Source organism: Prenolepis imparis, unplaced genomic scaffold, assembly GCF_030444845.1.
Source record: "Prenolepis imparis isolate NDT839.2.m4 unplaced genomic scaffold, iyPreImpa1.0 SCAF_1, whole genome shotgun sequence".
NCBI lineage: Eukaryota > Metazoa > Arthropoda > Insecta > Hymenoptera > Formicidae > Prenolepis > Prenolepis imparis.
The window spans coordinates 8,162,774-8,171,267 of NW_028141159.1; the positions used below are offsets into that span (position 1 = coordinate 8,162,774).

General features: G+C 35.1%; 1 protein-coding gene across 1 annotated transcript in view; it reads left to right on the forward strand.

The window, feature by feature from the left end:
- Positions 1-8,494, forward strand: part of LOC145944651 (uncharacterized) — a 250,870-nt gene that overhangs the window by 53,327 nt on the left and 189,049 nt on the right. The gene's annotated exons all lie outside the window — the stretch shown is intronic.

Here is an 8,494-nt window from a genome sequence, read left to right on the forward strand (position 1 = left end):
CAACAGAGTCGTGAACTGAAGAATTGGAAGCCGGTATATACTTTACGAGGAGAGTCGTACTTCATGTTAATCCTCCCTAAGCATTTCTATCACTTATTTCCGTTTATCTCGATTCATCACACGCAGATAAATCGACAAATAACGCGATAATCCGCTGAATATATTTTGGATACGTATTTTTAAAAAAGATATTTTATCGATTTTTACTACTATATTGTTAATTAATCTAATTCTTGTCAGTCCGTCTTATGGCGAACGGCATAAAGTCGGAAAGTCGGCAACTACTGTGGACCAATTGATTATGAGCTCACACTACCACATCTGTCATTCTGTCGTCAGGTGAAACGAAAAAGCTTTCGTGCCACTTTACTGTTACATTTTATGTTCTTGTTCTCAGGTAGAAGGCGTATATCTCAATATAGAATGAGTCTTTCTTTTCTTCGAGATCTTCCGGGTTGTGGGGTCCCCTAGGACTCAATGGTGTTCATGAATGGCGCTAAGTCGATATAATGAGTAGGAAAAATATATACTTATATGTGTGTGTGATGAATTATCTTATACTATATTAGATCTTGTACTATATTGAATACGCATTGATGCTTATTGATGCTTTGATTGCTCCGATTTTATGACGATATTTAAAATTTTAAATTTATTTATATCTAACTTCTAATGTTATCGTGATTTCCATTTTGCGCTATTTACATATTATCGCTGAAAAAAGTTCGTGATAACAAAATCTAATTGCTCGACCCATTTGGCTCTCGCGTTAAAAACCAAAGGACTTTTCGCGTCGGATCGTGTGAACAAACGATAAACGTAAATGTTGGTCGCCTCGAAAGGTCTCGCGAATGGGCGATATATGACTTCCTATCGACTTGACTTTACTAAGAGTCAGCGTCATCTCCAGGCTCACGAACCTGTTTATGATTCCTCAAGAGGAGAACCACCAGCAAGATCTCATGGGCGGTCGTTTCGAATGCCTCTTGGTGAACAATGTGCCAGGGTGTGCATACAATTAACCGGCGCGTTGTTGTCGACTTTGCACGTCCTTTGTAATTGCATCGTGTTTTGCTACGTTGTATGGGCCTTCTCGATGTTCTTTTTCACGGTCTATGTGGCCCAAACGTGCCTGAGCATACGATCTGCTTGCTAGCGGAATCGCGAGTGACCATATTCACATCTCACGACGACCGGCGAATGCGCATGGATAAGAATTCTTCGCTTAATATCGTTGCGTTTCTTCTTTCAAATGATGGGGTCATTATTTGGGATCTTTAATAAATAGTCTTGTGTATCGCATATAATTAGTTATTATATTATCATTACATATATCACTGCGTGATATGATATATGTAATATGTAAAATAAAATTTTATTTTAGACGTACATTTTATGGATCCGATTCAAATCTAATGGAAATGTGTATTATTTTAAAACTTGTGCGAATTGTATATTTTTTTACAGCTTTTTTTTTTTTAAGAAAGATAATATGCACATATTTATAATCGCTATTATTTTAATTATTTTAATTATTCCGATTCTACTTATGTAAAATACCTAAAAAGTTAAATTCATTTTATGCTGTACGATAGTTAAGCAAATCTTTTATTTGTACTTTATTATACAGATCGTCGATTCAAACATTCTTCGAGAAACCACCGCCACATTAGGATGGCCTTTAAAAACATTTATTAATGATAAATCTATTATAAACCGGAGATAGCCAATTATTTTGATGATACGGAGGAAATCTTTTCGGGTATTAATTTTGTTCCATGTAATTTCATAAGTGGTTGGCGCCAGTGGATTAAAGCTTCTCGAATGACCGGTCGGCGTTCCTTTTCAGAAAATCGGCAGGTTAAAAATCGGACACAGTCTCCTGGATCTCATAGATCTCAGGAGAAGCATCCGCAACTGGCGAGCCGTGAAATTGCAATTTGCTCGCAGATTATGTTCGCAGATTGTCGAAGTTTGAGAAGCGTGAAACCGAGAGGGTGGAGCGTGACGCCACTTGATGCCGCTACTTAAGCAGCACGAGCGTTTCACGCCATTATGCTTGTGTTGAGAATGTTTTAAGTCATGATGTTTAAGGATATAAATTCATATTAAAGAAATATTACAAACTATATATATATATATATATATATATATATATATATGTATATTATATAGATACGAACAAATACTATAATTTGATGATTAGCGAGAAATTAGTCTTTTTAAATCAAATGTCATATTAAACAATTGTTGTGCATTAAGTGTGAAAGAAAATATTTTTAAATCTAAAAGAAATTTCCGATTGGTGCAACAAATGTGTATAGTAAAAAGCAAGCAATGAATGAAAAAAGATTATTATCAGAGAAAAAAGCAGTATAAGGTATAGCAGTATATAAAAATTAATTAATTATTATTATAGTTACATAACATTTTTGCATTATTTATTAAAGCAAAATAATATCTTCCTTTTGCTTTATTCTCTAGGATTGTTGTCTCTGGATTTTATTAATCATCAAAAAATATAAACTGCCACAAGAGATAGAGTTACAATTTTCAAAATTGTTCTTTCAAGAAAAGTGACAATGATAGGTCTCCGTGTTAGTTTGAGTTATGAATGTATATGTTCGAATCTAGATAATAGGAAGGAAAAAGGAGCTTTAATTCTTTCTACAGGCCGCATTATACTTTACTGCTCGGACCGCTAATATATTATCGCCGCAACGTGATATATTTGACGTGAGTGTCGGAAAAATTAAAGCAATCTTTTTCTGCTGGTATCGCCGGTGGTCCAAGATCGCGAGCCGAAAGCAGGCCTCGTTCATGGTAATCGGAGATGTTGGATACAAATATGTGTGCATTAATAGAGAGCAGTTCTCCTACAACCACTGTTCCACAAGGAGCTCGTCTCAGGTCAGGACGAAGAAAAAAGTATTAATTCGCACGGATGTAATCTTTCTCACTGGTACGCACAATGAATTAAAATTGGGTTCAAATCAAATGAAATTTGAGTACACATCTTAATTCTATTAAATCATCGATATTTCAGGGCAGGGTTAGATTTTACAACAAATAAACAGGGAAAATAGGAGAGAAATAGAAATAGGATAAAACCTAAATCTCCATCGCATTTTCCTATATATGAATTCTGTTTTCTACTGATGGTTTTTTCTTTCATCTCGATTATATATATTTTATCAGACTATTTCTCAAAAAATAAGATGATCAAAATTGTTCGAAAAACTGAGCTCTCCAAGAAATATGAAGTTTTTGTCATTTACTCGAAAAAGATGCAAATAATTTTTATTTATATATTGGCTTGCACCGCGAAAACTTTAGAATAGAGAAAAAAGTGAAATTTCTTATTATAAAAAGGTGAAATTTTATTATGGAATTTTATCTCCACTTTCTCGGTTTAAATTGAAATCTATTTTATATACATACTGCTAGTTTGGCACATATTCGAACTTTACAGAGTCCGCTATTATTTTGTAAATTCTTTTTTTTTATTGTTTTATTTATGCTATATTTATGTAATAGTTAAACAATAAAAAAACTAACTCACGCAGAAAAAAAAAATTGAAATTAAAATTATCAACAGTCTCGAAATATTTAATTTACGATATAATCAAACACTCGAAGATTTGTATAATCTATGCAACGGTGGTCTAGAGCAGTTTAGAGTCTCAATCGCACTTCATGACATGCGTGCTTGTTCGAAACAGCTTTCTCTTTTCGGCTAGATCTAATGTGACAAGCTCTTTGGGATTCCCGATGGTCGTTTCGCGGATGTTAACAAGGCATCAACATGAGTCTCGTGCCTGACTGCGGTCGACAAGTGAAACGATCGAGAGGGTGCGGCAAGACTGACCACGAATGGATGGGATAACACCGATACCGAAATGTTGGATTCGCGGCACATGTTCTTGTAGTTTTTTTTTTTCGTATATTTTTTGTCAAGTATTTTGTCTGCTACTAATCGCTATTTTTGACACGTGTTTTATGATACATCAATCGAGAGTATTTGTTAGTATTCATTTTTCTTGGGAGGTATCATTTGAAAGTGATTTTTATAGGGGCCACCAACAAAGTATATTCATTTCGGACAAAAAGCATTTCCGGACCCATGACATAATTAATTTTTCTTCTCTACATGAAGAATCCATTCCTGAAGTTTTGCCCCGCACTTTTGAAACAACCTGTATATTCGAGCTATGCGAAACATTTCCGCCGCAAGCGCGCTCAAAGAGATTGAATGGATCGCTATTTTCAGAACATAATTTAATATATAATTATATATTCATACATAACACGATTTAGTACTGATGAAACACACACAGCAGCTTATATTGTACTATCGTTTATACATGACAAGATATAATTTTTTGCTAATATTATGTAAAAAATAGGAAAATAAGATTTCCATCGTAATGAGAAGTCGAAAGCATTTTAAGTGGATAAAGATTTATTGCCTTTTGTTAGAATTGTCAAAATGTTAAAAATGAAAGAAAAAATCGATAAAAGGACTAATGCGTATTTACCTGCATTCATCCCCAAGATAATTGTACGCTTTTGTCCCGAAAGACCCCCTATCCCTTCAATTGGCATTTTATTATCTTTTAGCATTATAGTTTGTTTCGTAGTCTTTATCTCATACTTTACGGTCTAAGCACTTATTTATCTGGTTTACAACAGTCACACAACATAGTAAGTTATTTCTTATATATTTCGTTTCGTAAAACGAAATATCCTAATCAAAATAACTTCCTCTAACAATAAAAGAAGGACAATATGAAGGGTTAAGGTTAAAAATATTGATGGCAATTATCTCTTTCTTGATGTACTTTAAAGCACGCAACTTTGGTGGAAATAGAACATACAGAAGACTCTACAAAAATAGTGAAAATTAGAAAGCTTTAAAATTAATTTTCAAAAAAACAACAGTTCTTTGCATTTAATTCAAAATTCTGTGTACGCGTGCTAATTTTGCTTTTGATAATATGTCTTGATAACATATGTATTTCAAAATTATCGAAATCGGGAGGGGTGCCTATCTCTATAATTAACTATCTCTCTCTTATTGTTTCGCAAATATAATAATTCTTTATATTATAAAAAACGATACCGTCATCAAACTGAATGCGTTATCAAATAAATCTCTCTCATACAGAGATACGAGTCTACGAAATTATAGCAAAGAGCACAAACTCAAGATTTTAAATAAAATATTGAAAATTCTTGTTTGTTTCTTTTTATTTTATTATAGCTTGTTGCAAGTTCTATGCATTTTTCGTGCGTTTTCCATAATTTTTTAGCCTTTATCGCAGAAAATCAGATACTTGTGTCAAGAGAAACGTTCTAATCGGTGAAGAATCGTGGTTGCACGTATGTTGCACGTACGAAAGAACGGCAGTAAGGATGTCGCCGTTCGAAAAATGAGAATGCATTACCCCGACGCCTTCTCTCAGAGTTCTTGGCGAGATCGACGTTGGTGGTTCGGCGGATAGCACTGGCGTCTGGATCTGGACGCTATTACTAACATGTGTAGAAGCGAGCAAGAGAGCGTATCGCAGAGCGACAGAGAAAGAGAACTACTCTCCTCGCTCCCAGCATAGGCATTCCAAAACAAAGAGCCCGCGATGCTGGTTCAACGGTGGACAATATGTAAATCAGTGGCTGGCGGTGGTCACGATGTCGCGACCTCGTCGTTCCGCTTCGGGCTACCTTCTCAAACCTTCGCCATCGCCGCTACCAAACCCGCTATTAGACCGACTACATCCTATAGAAGTATAGAAGATATGTAACCATACATATAATGGTCGCCGATGCGAGAAATTTTACAGAGAGACGTGAATGAAAAAAAAAGAGAGAGTGAGGAATTATTTCAATTGTTTAAGAATTATTTCATCGAATGTGGGATTTCACTGAGATCTCAATTACTAATTTAATGAATAATTTTATATATAACATAAATATATTTGATTTCAATGCTTTAATAAATTTTTATATACCAGAATTGAATATAAAAAAATAAATCTTATTTCAAATTCTGATGTCTCATTGTCAGTGCAAACTATAGTTCCTCGCTGGAAATGAATGATATGCATTAAACAAAACTGCTGTTACAACGTAATGTTACATGAAAAGTCACTTTTTCGTGATGCGTTTTACATTGGTGACTTTCGAAAGTGACCACGTTTAATCAATCTTGATGCATCAACTGTAAATTCAAACTGTCTCGTGCATTCATACGATGACGCATGCGCCGGTCAGGATGGCTTTGGTTCCCATGCATTTCGCGAGAATGGTCCACGATATAACAGCTCCATGGTCAACTTCTCGGTCGTCCCTATCTACGGCAATTAGCTGTTAAAAGTGTTCGTGTGTTTCACCAGTTATCGCCGACCCACCCACGTGCCCGAATCTCCCTTCGCATGTTATCTCGCGACAAAATGCATTTCGTTGGACCGGAACAGCTGGCCGAAAACGTGCCCTGAGCTGTCGCGGTATAAACGTGTTCGCTGTACAAGGACGATGCCGAATATTGCGAAAGAACGACATTTCCATAATGCCGATCATTCCCTCTTTATTCGGTCCTTCTTCTTTTTCCCGACCGATATTTACGTCGTGTTCATGCTTCTAGGAAGTGATCTTACGGTTCCCATAAACGGCACCTCTTTTCTTTGAAGCCATCTCACCGCTAACCAGAAGAAACCGCGTCGCAATCACTAACACGGGATGCAGCTCTAAATATACGTAGCTTAGTGTGAGAGAATACTCATTACTTTTAACTTGTCTTTAATATAATGATGTTCGCGAATAAAATATTTTTTTTTTTTTAAATTAGTGTCTTTTTCTCGCTTAAATTCTGACATGAACAAATTAATATTTTTTTACATATTATTAGTATTATATACAGAATTTTACTATAATTGATATTTAATGGGACAATTTTTGGGATATTTAATGTACAACTTTATTATATTAATTGCATATATAGTGGTATGTATTGTACATTACATACATACATATACATAATATCATAATTTCAGATATGTTATAAACAGAATTATATGCAGACGCGCGAAACATATATATCTTGAAAAACGTCAAGTAGTTTAACGTAAAATTGCTATTAATATTTATTAAGTTCTGATGATGCACACATTTCGTTGACGAAGCACGAATAGAGAACCCCTTGTATGATTGTCGACTAACAAGACAAAATTAGTCGTGAAATATATCTAGACTATATTTTATAACGCGTGGTACCCATGATAGGATAGCGAGCAACCTATTAGCACGTCTCTCAATTAGCAGCAGTTAAAGATGACCGTGTGCCATACTCATTTTCCTCAGATTGTGCGAATTAATGATTACTACGAGATTTTATTCCTTAGATATTTTCATGTTTCGTCGTCAAAAAATCAAAATATGATTACTTAACAAAAAAATATTTTGCACAAAAATACGTGTCACAAATTATATTGTCGATTGAATATTTCTGCTTATAAAAATTAAAAAAATTTTTAATAATAAAAAAGACAATATAGTATTTATATAAGATTTTATAAGACGTTGCTGAAAATTTATATAACATATAATCATGAATGAAATTTTTGCTCAAGCGACACTTCATCGGTATAGTGAACTATACTTTTCAAAAGGATACCGCGATGTATCGGTCTTGGGAGGACCGTTCAACTTTTGTCTCGACATTATTGAAAGTTGTTTTAAGGGTCACTAGGAATGTAGCGGGAGGATGCCTTCGGGTATTAGGATAGCGATGAGACGAGGACGGAGAAGGATACAGCGAGTTAGATAGCGAATAACGAAGAAGAATGAAAATAGTGAGTGGCGATTCCCTCTAGCAATCCATGCGGGCGCACTGTCCTAATTACAACGAGGTCTCCTATTTTTTCTTTTTTTTTTCCCTTAACTGAAAGGGACCGAAATATTTGCCTGCGGCAATGGCGGGAGCTAAACGATTTCGGACCGCTCTCAGGATTCATTTAGAGCGAAGTGCAAAAGAATCGTCGTCGATGATAGAACAAACTAGAAGAGACGCCGAAGAATGGTAGAGAGGGAAAAAATAAAAGAGACGCCCTCGAGAAAAAAAAAACGTCGCAGTTTTCAAGCCATTCATATAGCGCCGACCGATCTCTTCTCACGATTCATTCATACCTCGTCGCATGAGAGATTCGATCGTCGATCTTTACCTGCGCCACTGACGGCCGGCGCGCCATTCTTCCTTTAACGCTCCATAGACGGTCTGAAAATTCGGCAGTAGGCGCCGGACTTTAAAATTCCATCGGAGAAGATTCACTGATTCATTCTGTCGATTTCGATTATCTGTTAATCGCTTAGTTTGACAAATATTCTTGGATCTTAAAGTCAGTATTATTAGATGTATTTATTACATTTATTACAAATGGTTGTTGAAGGAATTATACTGTAATATGTAAATCTTATTTTTATTATTTTAATAATTTATACG